The sequence below is a fragment of the Cupressus sempervirens genome, chromosome 5 (genome assembly GCF_028749045.1).
Source record: "Cupressus sempervirens isolate cs-2001-9-10 chromosome 5, ASM2874904v1, whole genome shotgun sequence".
NCBI lineage: Eukaryota > Viridiplantae > Streptophyta > Pinopsida > Cupressales > Cupressaceae > Cupressus > Cupressus sempervirens.
The window spans coordinates 111,185,185-111,200,908 of NC_143122.1; positions in this window are offsets into that span (position 1 = coordinate 111,185,185).

Sequence of the window (15,724 nt, forward strand, 5' to 3'; positions counted from 1 at the left end):
GACCCCTAGGGACATATGTCGTCATTTAATGGGTTAAAGAGGGTCATAGGTCACCTTATGACCTCCTTTGACCCATATTACCCATTCGAATATGTCACTTGGGGTCCGAGGATCCCTAGGGACATATGTCATCGTTTAATGGGTCAAAGAGGGTCATAGGTCACCCTATGACCCCCTTTGACCCATATTACCCATTTGAATATGTCCCTAGGGGTCCTAGGACCCCTAGACACATATATCATCATTTAATGGGTCAAGAGGGTCATAGGTCACCCTGTGACCCCCTTTGACCCATATGAACGATTCGAATATGTCCCTAGGGATCCTAGGACCTCTAGAGACATATGTCATTGTTTAATGGGTCAAAGAGGGCCATAGGTTACCCTATGACCCCATTTGACCCATATTACCCATTCGAATATGTCCCTAGGGGCCCTAGGACCCCTAGGGACATATCTCGTCGTTTAATGGGTCAAAGGGGGTCATAGGTCACCCTATGACCCCCTTTGACCCACATGAACAATTCGAATATGTCCCCAGGGTCTTAGGACCCCTAGGGACATATGTCATCATTTAATGGGTCAAAGAGGGTCATAGGTCACCCTATGACCCCCTTTGACCCATATTACCCATTCGAATATGTCTCTTGGGGTCCAAGGACCCCTAGGGACATATGTCATCATTTAATGGGTCAAAGAGGGTCATAGATCACCCTATCACCCCCTTTGACCCATAATACCCATTCGAATATGTCCCTAGGGGTCCTAGGACCCCTAGAGACATATGTCATCGTTTAATGGGTCAAAAGGGGTCATAAGTCACCCTGTGACCCCCTTTGACCCATATGTATGATTCAAATATGTCCCTAGGGGTCCTAGGACCCCTAATGACATATGTCATCGTTTAATAGGTCAAAGAGGGTCATAGGTCACCCTATGACCCCCTTTGACCCATATGAACGATTCGAATATGTCCCTAGGGGTCTGAGGACTCCTAGGGACATATGCCGTCGTTTAATGGGTCAAAGAGGGTCATAGGTTACCCTATGACCCCATTTGACCCATATTACCCGTTCGAATATGTCCCTAGGGGTCCTAGGACCCTTAGGGACATATGTCATCGTTTAATGGGTGACCTATGACCCCCTTTGACCCATATGAACAATTCGAATATGTCCGTAGGGGTCCAAAAACCCTTAGAGAAATATGTCATTGTTTAATGAGTCAAAGAGGGTCATAGGTCACCCTATGACCCTCTTTGACCCATATTACCCATTCGAATATGTCCCTAGGGGTCCTAGGACCCCTCGGGACATATGTCATTGTTTAATAGGTCAAAGAGGGTCATAGGTCACCCTATGACCCCCTTTGACCCATATTACCGATTCGAATATGTCCCTAGAGGTCTTAGGACCCTTAGGGACATATGTTGTCATTTAATGGGTCAAAGGGGGTCATAGGTCGCCCGATGACCCCCTTTGACCCATATGAATGATTCGACCATGTTCCTAGGGGTTCGAGGACCCCTAGGGACATATGTCGTCATTTAATGGGTCAAAGGGGGTCATAGGTCACCCTATGACCCCCTTTGACCCATATGAACGATTCGACTATGTCCCTAGGGGTCTTAGGACCCCTGCATAGGTCACCCTATGACCCCCTTTGACCCATAATACCCATTCGAATATGTCCCTAGGGGTCCTAGGACCCCTAGAGACATATGTCATCGTTTAATGGGTCAAAGGGGGTCATAGGTCACCCTATGACCCCCTTTGACCGATATGAACGATTCGGCTATGTCCCTGGTGTCCTAGGGACATATGTCATCATTTAATGGGTCAAAGGGACCCCCTTTGACCCATTAAAGGATGACATATGTCCCTAGGGGTCCTAGGACTCCTAGAGACATATATCATCGTTTAATGGGTCAAAGAGGGTTATAGGTCACCCTATGTCCCTAGGGGTCTTAGGACCCCTGTCATAGGTCACCCTATGACCCCCTTTGACCCATAATACCCATTCGAATATGTCCCTAGGGGTCTTAGGACCCCTGTCATAGGTCACCCTATGACCCCTTTTGACCCATAATACCCATTCGAATATGTCTCTAGGGGTCCTAGGACCCCTAGAGACATATGTCATCATTTAATGGGTCAAAGGGGGTCATAGGTCACCCTATGACCCCCTTTGACCGATATGAACGATTCGGCTATGTCCCTGGTGTCCTAAGGACATATGTCATCATTTAATGGGTCAAAGGGACCCCCTTTGACCCATTAAAGGATGACATATGTCCCTAGGGGTCCTAGGACCCCTAGAGACATATATCATCGTTTAATGGGTCAAAGAGAGTTATAGGTCACCCTATGACCCCCTTTGACTCTTATATATTAATAATATACATATTAATAATATACATATATATTAATAATATACATATCAATATAATAATATATATATATATATATATATATATATTCATATACATATTACATTATTATATTTAATGAAAATATTATGTTATTATATAAATATATTAATAACATACATATTAATATAATAATATTTATAATATATATTATATTTAATAAAAATATTACGTTTTTATATAAATATTATATTATTATACATATTAATATAATAATATATAATACATATTACATTTAATGAAAATATTACGTTATTGTATATATTAATAACATACATATTAATATAATAATATATAATACGTATTTTATATATATATATATAAATTACGTTATTATATTTAGTAAAAATAATAATAATATATATTATATTTATAGATTGTAATAAGATTAACATAAGATATTATTATATATTACTAGATTATATCTTGTATGTTTACATTACGTTATTATATATATATAATATATTAAAATATGCCTTTACATATTAATATAAGTGAAATAATTTAAAAGTAAAAAATTAGAACGTTTAAATTGAATTTCCCTCCAAAATTTAAAATTTTTTGGAATTTGACTACCGAGTCATATCGGATATCCGATTTTGAATTGGATATCCGATCAGGCTTGGTATTTACCAAGCCTGCCCGGTCAACCCCAAAGACGTGTTTATAGAGAGTTTTAGTGATACTCAGACTTCAGGTAGCCGTCTGACAATGTTATTTTGATCGAAATTGAATGAAACAAAATGGGTTTTTTAATATCGCTCTCTAGATTCCATCAATATAATTTTTGTCAAATTCTGAGTTCGATAAGTATTTATTAGTTAATTATCAATGAAGATTATTGTAAAGTGCTGATTGACATACTGAATGAAAATTAGCTATAACTTTCAAACGGTATAACATTTTTTAAATCTAAAAATTGCGTCACATTCTATACTTTGCCTAGTATAAGAAAAAAAAATAAAAATAAAAAATTGATCAAATTTTCTATTAGTTAAGGTGGTCAGACATGAGACTTTTTTTAATCCAAAAAATTTTTGGTAGAAAATTCATATTTAATTATTTATTTGGAATAAAAATATCAAAAAATATGCGTCACATCTGGGCATGAGTCTAGTTTTCATATCTATAATTATATTAAAAAAATATTATGATTTGATTTTGATTAAGGTGGTTAGACATACACCTACTTTTTATTTTCACCCTGAAATTTTCTTAGTACTGCATTAAAATTCAAACTTTTGACCAATCAATTATTTTTTTCTCTTGATAAGGCCTAGTATTTTAGAAACTAAATTCAATTTTCTACAAATTATTTTCTTACAACATTTTGATATAAAGTCCATAACCACTTCAAAATTATGTGTCAAGTTGACATAAACCTGATTTGCTGATTTTTCACTACCACTTAAGGCCATAGTTTGGTACACCATGATCTTGCACATACCCCTCTCTTCAGTTCAAAAAGAGAAATTTCCAATTCACTATTGATCAAAAATGAGTTAAATCAGTTGACTCCTTTTTCTACTCAAATTGAATAAGTTAACTCCTTATTTTACTCAAATTAAATCTGTTAACTCCCTTTAATTTGGAAATCTCCCTTTATGACTGAACTTCACCTTTAATTCTAACCATTGATTGAAATCGATCTCAACCGTTGATGAATTCTAGGATAATTTATTTAAGAGACCCTCATCTCATCATTTTAAAAGGTTGAACGAGAATTTGCATCGAATTGTTGCTGGAATTCATACTCACATTTGCTCATATTCACATACGCAAATATCAAGTTTGACCAAAAGTTGACCAGATTTAAGTATGGTTGACTTGAGTTGACTAGTTTTGAAATTTTTTTTGAAATAATTAAATGAAATTATTTAATTAAATGGACTTCTCATTAATTCAACAAAGTTATTTAATTAAATGAGAAGCCATTCCTAATTAATTAAATGAAGTTATTTAGTTAAATAAGAAAAGTGTCTCTAATTAATTAAAGATTGTTTAATTAAATAGAAAAAGTAATTATGAGAAAATATCTCATTTTATTAAATAAAATATCTTAACAAAATGTCTCTTCAGTTCAAAAAGGAAATTTTCCAGTTAACTATTGATAAAAAATGAGTTAAATCAGTCGACTCCTTTTTCTATTCAAATTGAATCAGTTAACTCCGTATTTTACTCAAATTAAATCTATTAACTCTCTCTAATTTGGAAATCTCCGTTTAAGACTAAACTTCACCTTTAATCCTGACCGTTGATTGAAATCGATCTCAACCGTTGATGAATTCCAAGAAAGTCTATTTAAGAGACCCTCATCTCTTCATTTTGAAAGGTTGAATGAGAATTTGCATCGAATTGTTGCTGGAATTCATACTCACAGTTGCTCATATTCACACACGTAAAGATCAAGTTTGACCAAAAGTTGACCAGATCTAACCACGGTTGACTTGAGTTGACTTGTTTCGAAAAGAATTTTAAAATAATTAAACAAAATTATTTAATTAATCAGAGTACTTACTACTAATTAATTAAACAAAGTTATTTAATTAAATAAGAAAAGTGTCTCTAATTAATTAAAGTAATTATGAGAGCATATCTCATTTTATTATATTAAATATCTCAACAAAATCTCTTTTCAGTTCAAAAAGGGAAATTTTCAGTTCACTATTGATTAAAAATGAGTTAAATTAGTTAACTCATTTTTCTACTCAAATTGAATCAGTTAACTCCTTATTTTACTCACATTTGCTCATATTCACATACGCAAAGATCAAGTTTGACCAAAAGTTGACCAGATTTAACCACGGTTGACTTGAGTTAACTAGTTTTGAAAAGAATTTTGAAATAATTAAATGAAATTATTTAGTTAAATGGAGTACTTACTTCTAATTAATTAAACAAAGTTATTTAATTAAATGAGAAGCCATTCCTAATTAATTAAATGAAGTTATTTAATTAAATATAAAATGTGTCTCTAATTAATTAATGATTATTTAATTAAATAGAAAAAGTAATTATAGGAGCATATCTCATTTTATTAAATTAAATATCTCAACAAAATCTCTCTTTAGTTCAGAAAGGGAAATTTCTAGTTCACTATTGATCAAAAAAGAGTTAAATGAGTTAACTCCTTTTTCTACTCAAATTGAATCAGTTAACTCCTTATTTTACTCAAATGAAATCTGTTAACTCCCTTTAATTTGGAAATCTCCTTTTATGACTGAACTTCACCTTTAATTCTAACCGTTGATTGAAATCGATCTCAACAGTTGATGAATTCCAAGAATGTCTATTTAAGAGACCCACATCTCTTCATTTTGAAAGGTTGAATGAGAATTTGCATTGAATTGTTGTTGGAATTCATACTCAGATTTGCTCATATTCACATACGCAGAGATCAAGTTTGACCAAAAGTTGACCAGAGTTAACCACGGTTAACTTGAGTTGACTAGTTTCGAAAAGAATTTTGAAATAATTAAACAAAATTATATAATTAAATGGAGAACTTACTTCTTATTAATTAAACAAAGTTATTTAATTAAATGAGAAGTCATTCCTAATTAATTAAATGAATTTATTTAATTAAATAAGAAATGTGTCTCTAATTAATTAAAGATTATTTAATTAAATAGAAAAATTAATTATGAGAGCATATCTCATTTTATTAAATTAAATATCTCAAAAAAATCTCTCTTCAGTTCAAAAAAGGAAATTTCCAGTTCACCATTGATCAAAAATGAGTTGAATCGGTTAACACCTTTTTCTACTCAACCATTGATGAATTTCAGGAAAGTTGTAATGCCCCGCCAAGGAATCAAAAGAATTAACCTAGAATTTCACTAAATTTGGTAACATTTTTTTTTAAAAAAAATAACATGAAAGTAAATACCACATATAACTTGTACTTAATAATGGAAGCAATAGCAATGTCCATCTGAAAGTAAACATAACATAGATAACCGATTACATTCTTTAAAGATCCCTTAATGTTGAATTACGTACATGAATCCATGTAGTACAACATCCGCATGAAATAATAATGATAAGTCCAATGTTTAAATATTACATTTCAAATGCTCATTCATCCTCTGTACATGTCACAGGGTATGACAAGGTCGAAGAATATACATATGTAGAATAAGGTACATCATCCTATTTTAATCTATGATACATCAAAGTAAAGATAATCACATGATACATCATCATAGAAGACATATACATCCATCATAAAGATCAAACAAAATAAACTAAGTGCACGGTTCCTCCCAACTGTTAATAGCATCATTAGACCATTGTGGGCCCTAGCCATCCCTCCGTGCGTAACATCCCAAAATGTCGAAGAGATCATCGGTATTAACATAATAGGAATGTCACTCCTAACATATACAATATCATATGTAGAAAGTAATCTAATATGCAAATATAAGCATAAAATAACATCATCTAACATACGCTAATCATCAATGAAAGGATACATATCCACCATCACGAAGGACGCATCAGCCACGATGTCTCAATGAATCTCAAATGATAAGATTGGAAAATATACTACCACTCGACCACGTGGTACCTAGGTGGTCCACTCCCATCGTGCTGAGGAGACAATATCAAGTCCCAAATAGGCTATCCATAACACATAGCACAAATTTCTATAGTCTAGGAATCCTAAAAGTATACTAACTCAAAAGTTCCGACACACACAAAATCGACATCTAATTCCTAGAGGCACACAATGACATGTAGGAAACCTACTCTACAAGCGAAAAAGTGTCATCACATTTATCTCGTACAAGTTACCCTGGCAGTTAGCTAAACTCCACGGGTCCATACAGATCTCATGCGGCCACTAGTATCCTCTCATACTGACAAGGCATACTATGGAATGCAAGGTCGCAACCATGCATTCTCACTACTCCCATCCTAGCCTATACAAGCACTCAAGGCATGGGCAAGAACAAAACTCTTATCTTTTTAGGTTCATTCAGTTAGTATTAGGTGTGAATGTTATCACTTATTAATCCAACTTACAATGAGTTACCCTAGCAGCCTCTTAGGGCCCCGGCCCCCATTGCAAGCCACTTTTCAACACTACAAGTAGATTACCTACCCTAGGCTCATGGAATCATAAATCACCACAGTCCTATACAAGTGACTGTAAAGAAAATCTAAAAGATAATCCATAAAAAGAATCATCAAATAAGCATCAAATATCCATAATAAGAATCATAAAATCTCCAAGATAAGAATCATCAAATCTCTATGAGCATCCAAAAAGCATCCATAGAAAATCATGATCACAACAGTTCTCTATTGGCAACTGAAGGCATCATTGATAATCATAAGTATCCATTGGTTCTCAATAACCAAAATATATCTCAAAATAAATCACCATAATCATTGGTTCTCAACAAGAAACCAAGAATATCTCAAAATTATACTGATCGAAAATTCCAAAATGGCTGAGTCAAACATGTCACAACATGACATCATCAAGAATAAATCTACATTTTAGTCTCATCATGGTGACTAGAAAGTAATCCAAGGATAACTGATTGATGACTCAAAAATGATTAGCTCAAGTGTCTCATACGCATACATCTCAGCTTCACACATGAAGACTGGTGAACAATAACAATCAGTAAATACAAACATTTCATAGAGCATACGATCACATTACTATGGTTGGGCTTATAAAGATCGATACCAAATAAGATCAACATGCCAACACATCTCATAACCCCCGAGCCTCTGGTAACAACTTAAGATTGGTCAACACTAGTCAACCCAAAAACCCAAAACAAGAAGCATAAAGAATACACAATGCAAACACATGTTTTGATTTTGCTATCTTACATTCTTGAATCAAGTGTAGAGGTTTTCAGTTTTCTGTTTGCAAGTATATTTTTAAGTGTCTTAAGTTTCATCATTTGACCTACAAGTCAACCCGTTTGTTCTCCGATAACATTATCCTTCCATTAATAAGAATTATATTTAAAGAATAAATTAAGGATAAATATTCACTAAATTGATCATCATTGACCTTTAATTAAATTTTTCTCTTATTTAACCATGATCCATATTCTAATTGATTAATCTTTCAACTTTTTAAAGATCATTATTCATTATATTATAAGAGAATCAATTATCATTTTTTGATTAAGAGATTATAACTTTATTTATCTCAATCCATTAACATAGGTACACCATCCATGACCTATTAACATCTTTTTAGTTTTCAATTAGAAACTTAATTAAGTATTACTAAAGTTTGAGTCTTTGAATTTAATCATTACCATCGTTGACAACCATACAATATCTAAAGTCATAATTCAAGTCATAAGAATAAGACCTATCAACTTCAATATAGATAATATACAATCTCGTTAAAAGAATTATATCAAATAAATCTCTATTACATAACTTAATTATTAATTAAATCTAATTAACTCTCATTAATTGATTTAATTAATAATTGTATAATCATAGGAACATTCTAATTAATATCAGTTGACTAATAACTAACTAGAATTTTGTATGTTAAAAGTTAACTATAATTCAATACTCAAATGATCATATTAATAATTCAATAATAATAACTTGTTAATATTTAGTGACAAGCTCTATTGAGAATCTTATTATTAATCTTTAATGATCACATACATCACTCTGCAACAATGTTCTCATTTATATTTTAATAATAACAAGTTATAATAAATCCTCAATACCAGGTATTATTATCTCAAATAAGTTTTCCCTATGTACGTTGATTCAGTTAACTGATAATCCTCCAAATTATTAACTAATTCAATTTGATTAATATCTTTTACAGTACTTTGATCATTAACTAATCTCTTTTAGAGTAACTTTGTTCGTATTAGTTGATAACTATTTAAACTATTTATACTATTATTTATTAATAGTTTGTTAGACTCAACAAACATTAATAAATAATAAACTTATCACAACTATAAATAATCAATCTAGAGAACTTTTACATAGAACTTCATTAGCTAACTCTTAATATCATTAAGGTATTCAAACGTATTAACCAATAACATAATAATTCAATCTTAATCCAATATCATTTAGAGTTTCTAAATTTAAATCAACATAATATAAATTATCATCTTACAATTATTTAATCAATATTAAAATCAACCATTAGACTCCATTTTCTAATTGTTCTAATAATATTTTGTCTATATAAAAGTTGTTTGAAAAAGATCCCTATCACAAACCAATAAGACTCATTGTAGATTTTAACATGAATAATTTTCAAATTCTTAGCATTATCATCTTCATTAAACAACTCTAAAATTGTTTAATAGTATTCAATATACATTATAAAAAATCTACTATATAAACGATATTAAAATCTCTTTTCTTTTAATCCATTTACTTAGATTGACTAATAATTAACAACACTTCTTCTACTATTAACTAATCTTAATTAAATTTGATTTAATTAGGTTAGATAATAGATCATATAAAATTAATGCATATTAATAAGATTCTAATAAGGGAAGATTGTAATAATATATTTAATTCATTAAATAATCTTCAATAGATTATCTCTAATCAAATTTGTTGATAACTATTTAAATCATTATTTATTAATAGTTTGTTAGACCTAACAAACATTAATAAATAATAAACTCATCAAACTATATTTCTATAAGCTCCATTAGTTATTATTTAACTAACTTTTAAGGCATATCAATAATTCAAATCGTAGCTATGTTATAACAATGTTATAATGTAACTATGACTCCTTGTCAATATAATAATTCTTATTTAAATCTAAATCCAATATCATTAAAATTTGAGTCTCTTAATAATCATCATTAAACACTTTTACCACCCCTTAACTATATATTAAATAGTATTTAATATACATTAAATAAAAAGTCATCCATTCTCTATTGATTTCAATATCTCTATCCATCAGCTTCATCCACAAACTTTCCATTAAAAATTTCCATTAATTCATTTAGAACATTTTTATTAGTCTTTAGATTAATTTAATAATTATTAAATTCTAATTATATTACTTTAATATATTATGTTTGTGAAGTTTAAGAATAAAGAACTCTTGGTTGTGGGAAATGAAGAGACGTTCGTTCTTGAATAAAATAGTCTTAGTACGACGGCCATATCTCCCTAATGAACTGTTGGATTGGGCTGAAATTTAAATATGTTGGAGAGGGCCAAGTTGCGCCGATTCTGACTAGAGTGATTGAATAAATTTGATCTCGATAAAAAGTTATGAATGACTGAATTTGGGTCTATCCAAGAGGCAACGACAGGACAATTTGTGATGAATTAAGAATTTCCTCTTAAAATAATTGTTCTCTAAATTTAACCATAAAAGGGTTTGTTCATATGCATCTAAAAATATAATTGATAGAAAGATTACATCTAATCATTCGAATTTTCACCATAAAATTTTTATTTTAATTCCAAATCTTGTCTATCTAATTTCACAATATAAATTTGAACCCAAACCCGATTAAGATCTAATTATTTCTCCTTAATTGGATCTAAGATTTTTCTATTTTTTTCTTCTCAACAAAATAAAATATCTTGATTCCAATTTCAAATAGTAGATTCAATCATAGAGAGTATTCAGACACATAAAACAGATATGATGAAGACAGGAAGAGAAAGAGTGCAAAGGAAATATGAGAATATCATGAGTGCACCTGAACACTGATGCTAATTTGCCATTCCTCAGAAGTCCATAGAAAATCCCTTCCTTCTCCATCATTCGCAATTCTTCTAAGAACTCAAGCCGATCGAATCTTCCAAGTGATTAGAAGTGCTAGCAGGAGCATAAAAGGAAGTAAAAAATATATGTGCATATGAATCTTCTCTCATGCATGTAAGCTTTGAAGCTTCTATTTTTTGCTTGTAACTCGTGGCTTCCATTAAGCTTGTAGCTTCTATTAAACTTGTAGCTTCCATTAAGCTTTTGTTTTAAGCTTCTATGAATGCTTGAATATCAAGAGATCTCAAAAAACCTTTGGAATGCTTCTTGAAACTGCTGAAAGGTGTCACCAACTAAGCATGGATCTTTTCCAATTCTTTTTGATGAGTCATAGAATTGTAGACACCTTGTGCTTAATTGATGCACTAACCCCCGTGTTGTTGACACGTGTTAATTCTCATGCAAGCTTATAACTCCAATTTACTTTACTCTTTTCAATTTTATTTATTAAGTCTCATGCACTAACTTTAATATCTCCACTATTCAATCTTAATATATTTATATTTTAATCATATGAGATTTAGAATCTTTTAATAATTTAAAATATATTTTTCACTTTTAAATTTCATTTTTCAAAACTTTATTGTTAAAATATTTATTATCTTTAATAATAATATTATTTAGTCATCTATTTAAAAATGAGCTCCAAATACATTATTATTAAAATTAATATTGTCAAATTCTAAATTTAATATTATAACTTTTATCTTCCAATTTAATTATTTTATTTAATTAATTTTTCAATTAATTAAATAAAATAAATATCAAAATACCATATTAATTTTCTATTAAATTAAACCATTAACTAAATCTTTTAATTAGGCTTAATTAGTAGAAAATACTCCAAAGAATCACAAAGGTAAAAATACGAAAAACCCCATCATAGCCAAAATACATACAAATCAAATCAAGGGGTTTATATCACGAATTACATCATCTGATGCATTCGGAGGGTACTCAACTCAGATACTTGTCCTAATTTTTCAATTAGAACAAATGGCTTAAAGGGTTGGGATTTGGACTTGAGAATTTATCTCCCCTCTCTTATCATTGAGATAATGTGATAGGGTACGCTCATCTTGGCAATTCAGGGAAGTCGATATCTGGTACCTGCAACCTGCATAAAAAACTATGCATGTACAAGCATAATATATACTAAACTAAATAGGCAATGGCAGGAAGTGGTGCATCGTGTAGATCCCGACTAGCAGGTGACTACGACTCTCTTCCTTAACCACATTAGACACACCATACAAAAAAAACACACACAAAAAAAATGCGCACACCATACACATGCAAGTATGGGGTAAGCATCCATAAGAAAACACATATGATAATAAATTATTTTACTAATCATCATTAATAACTGCAAACATTGAAAATAATCATCATACATACATGAAATGTAGAGTCTAAGTAATCTCAACACATATCAACTGAATCCATAACACAATATCTGATAATCTCATAATAATGTTACTAACCATCAACATGAAACTAGCTCTAAAAGAGTTTAGCAATGATAACAAAATGCAAACTAAGGGTAGGCACTACAAAACTCTATTTAAGAGACCCTGATCTCTTCATTTTGAAAGATTGAATGAGAATTTGCATCAAATTATTGCTAGAATTCATACTTACATATGCTCATATTCACATACGCTAAGCTCAAGTTTGACCAAAAGTTGACCAAATTTAACCATGGTTGACTTGAGTTGACTAGTTTCGAAAAGAATTTTGAAATAATTAAATGAAGTACTTACTTCTAATTAATTAAACAAAGTTATTTAATTAAATGAGATGCCATTCCTAATTAATTAAATGAAGTTATTTAATTAAATAAGAAAAGTGTCTCTAATTAATTAAAGATTATTTAATTAAATAGAAAAAGTAATTATGAGAGCATATTTCATTTTATTAAATTAAATATCTCAACAAAATCTCTCTTCAGTTCAAAAAGAAAAATTTCCAATTCACTATTGATCAAAAATGAGTTAAATGAGTTAACTCCTTTTTCTACTCAAATTGAATCAGTTAACTCCTTATTTTACTCAAATTAAATCCGTTAACGCCCTTTAATTTGGAAATCTCCCTTTATGACTGAACTTCACCTTTAATCCTGACCGTTGATTGAAATCGATCTCAACCGTTGATGAAATCTAGGAAAGTTTATTTAAGAGACCCTCATCTCTTTATTTTGAAAGGTTGAATGAGAATTTGCATTGAATAGTTGCTGGAATTCATATTCACATTTGCTCATATTCACATATGCAAAGAACAAGTTTGACCAAAAGTTGATCAGATTTAACCGTAGTTGACTTGAGTTGACTAGTTTCAAATTTTTTTTGAAATAATTAAATGGAGTACTTACTTCTAATTAATTTAACTAAGTTATTTAATTAAATGAGAAGCCAATCCTAATTAATTAAATGAAGTTATTTAATTAAATAAGAAAAGTGTCTCTAATTAATTAAAGATTATTTAATTAAATAGAAAAAGTAATTATGAGACCATATCTCATTTTATTAAATTAAAAATCTCAAAAAAATCTCTCTTTAGTTCAAAAGAGGAAATTTCCAGTTCACTATTGATAAAAAATGAGTTAAATGAGTTAACTCCTTTTTCTACTTAAATTGAATCAGTTAACTCCTTTTTCTACTCAAATTGAATCAGTTAACTCCTTATTTTACTCAAATTAAATCTGTTAACTCCCTTTAATTTGGAAATATCCCTTTATGACTAAACTTCACCTTTAATCCTGACCGCTGATTGAAATCGATCTCAACGGTTGATGAATTCTAGGAAAGTCTATTTAAAAGACCCTCATCTCTTCATTTTGAAAGATTGAATGAGAATTTGCATTGACTTGTTGCTAGAATTCGTACTCACATTTGGTCATATTCACATACGCAAAGATCAAGTTTGACCAAATGTTGACTAGATTTAACTAAGAATTTAATTAAAACAAAATTAAATAAATCTTAAACAAATTTTAAAATAGTTAAACGAAATTATTTAATTAAATGGAGTACTTACTTGTAATTAATTAAACAAAATTGTATAATTAAATGAGAAGCCATTCCTAATTAATTAAATGAAGTTATTTAATTAAATAAGAAAAGTGTCTCTACTTTATTAAAGATTATTTAATTAAATAGAAAAAGTAATTATGAGAGCATATTTCATTTTATTAAATTAAATATCTCAACAAAATCTCTCTTCAGTTCAAAAAGGGAAATTTCCAATTCACTATTGATAAAAAATGAGTTAAATCAGTTAAATCCTTTTTCTACTCAAATTGAATCAGTTAACTCCTTATTTTACTCAAATTAAATGTGTTAACTACCTTTAATTTGAAAATCTCTCTTTATGACTGAACTTCACCTTTAATCCTGACCGTTGATTGAAATCGATCTCAACCGTTGATGAATTCTAGGAAAGTCTACTTAAGAGAACCTCCTCTCTTCATTTTGAAAGGTTGAATGAGAATTTGCATCGAATTGTTGCTGAAATTCATACTCACATTTTCTCATATTAACATACGTAGTGATCAAGTTTGACCAAAAGTTGACCAGAGTTGACTTGAGTTTACTAGTTTTGAAAAGAATTTTGAAATAATTAAATGAAATTATTTAATTAAATAGAGTACTTACTTCTAATTAATTAAACAAAGTTATTTTATTAAATGAGAAGCCACTCCTAATTAATTAAATGAAGTTATTTAATTAAATAAAAAAAGTGTCTCTAATTAATTAAAGATTATTTAATTAAATAGAAAAAGTAATTATGAGAGCATATCTCATTTTATTAAATTAAATATCTTAACAAACTCTCTCTTCAGTTCAAAAAGGGAAATTTCCAGTTCACTATTGATCAAAAATGAGTTAAATCAGTTAACTCCTTTTTCTACTCAAATTGAATCAGTTAACTCCTTATTTTACTCAAATTAAACCTATTAACTCCCTTTGATTTGGAAATCTCCCTTTATGACTGAACTTCACCTTTAATCCTGACCGTTGATTGAAATCGATCTCAACCATTGATGAATTTCAGGAAAGTCTATTTAAGAGACCCTCATCTCTTCATTTTGAAAGGTTGAATGAGAATTTGCGTCGAATTGTTGCTGGAATTCATATTCACATTTGCTCATATTCACATACGCAAAAAACAAGTTTGACCAAAATTTGACCAAATTTAACTGCGGTTGACTTGAGTTGACTAGTTTCAATTTTTTTTTTGAAATAATTAAATGAAATTATTTATTAAATGGAGTACTTACTTCTAATTAATTTAACAAAGTTATTTAATTAAATGAGAAGCCATTCCTAATTAATTAAATGAAGTTATTTAATTAAATAAGAAAAGTGTCTCTAATTAATTAAAGATTATTTAATTAAATAAAAAAAGTAATTATGACAGCATATCTAATTTTATTAAATTAAATATCTCAACAAAATCTTTCTTCAGTTCAAAAAAAGAAATTTTCAGTTCATTATTGATAAAAAATGAGTTAAATCAGTTAACTCTTTT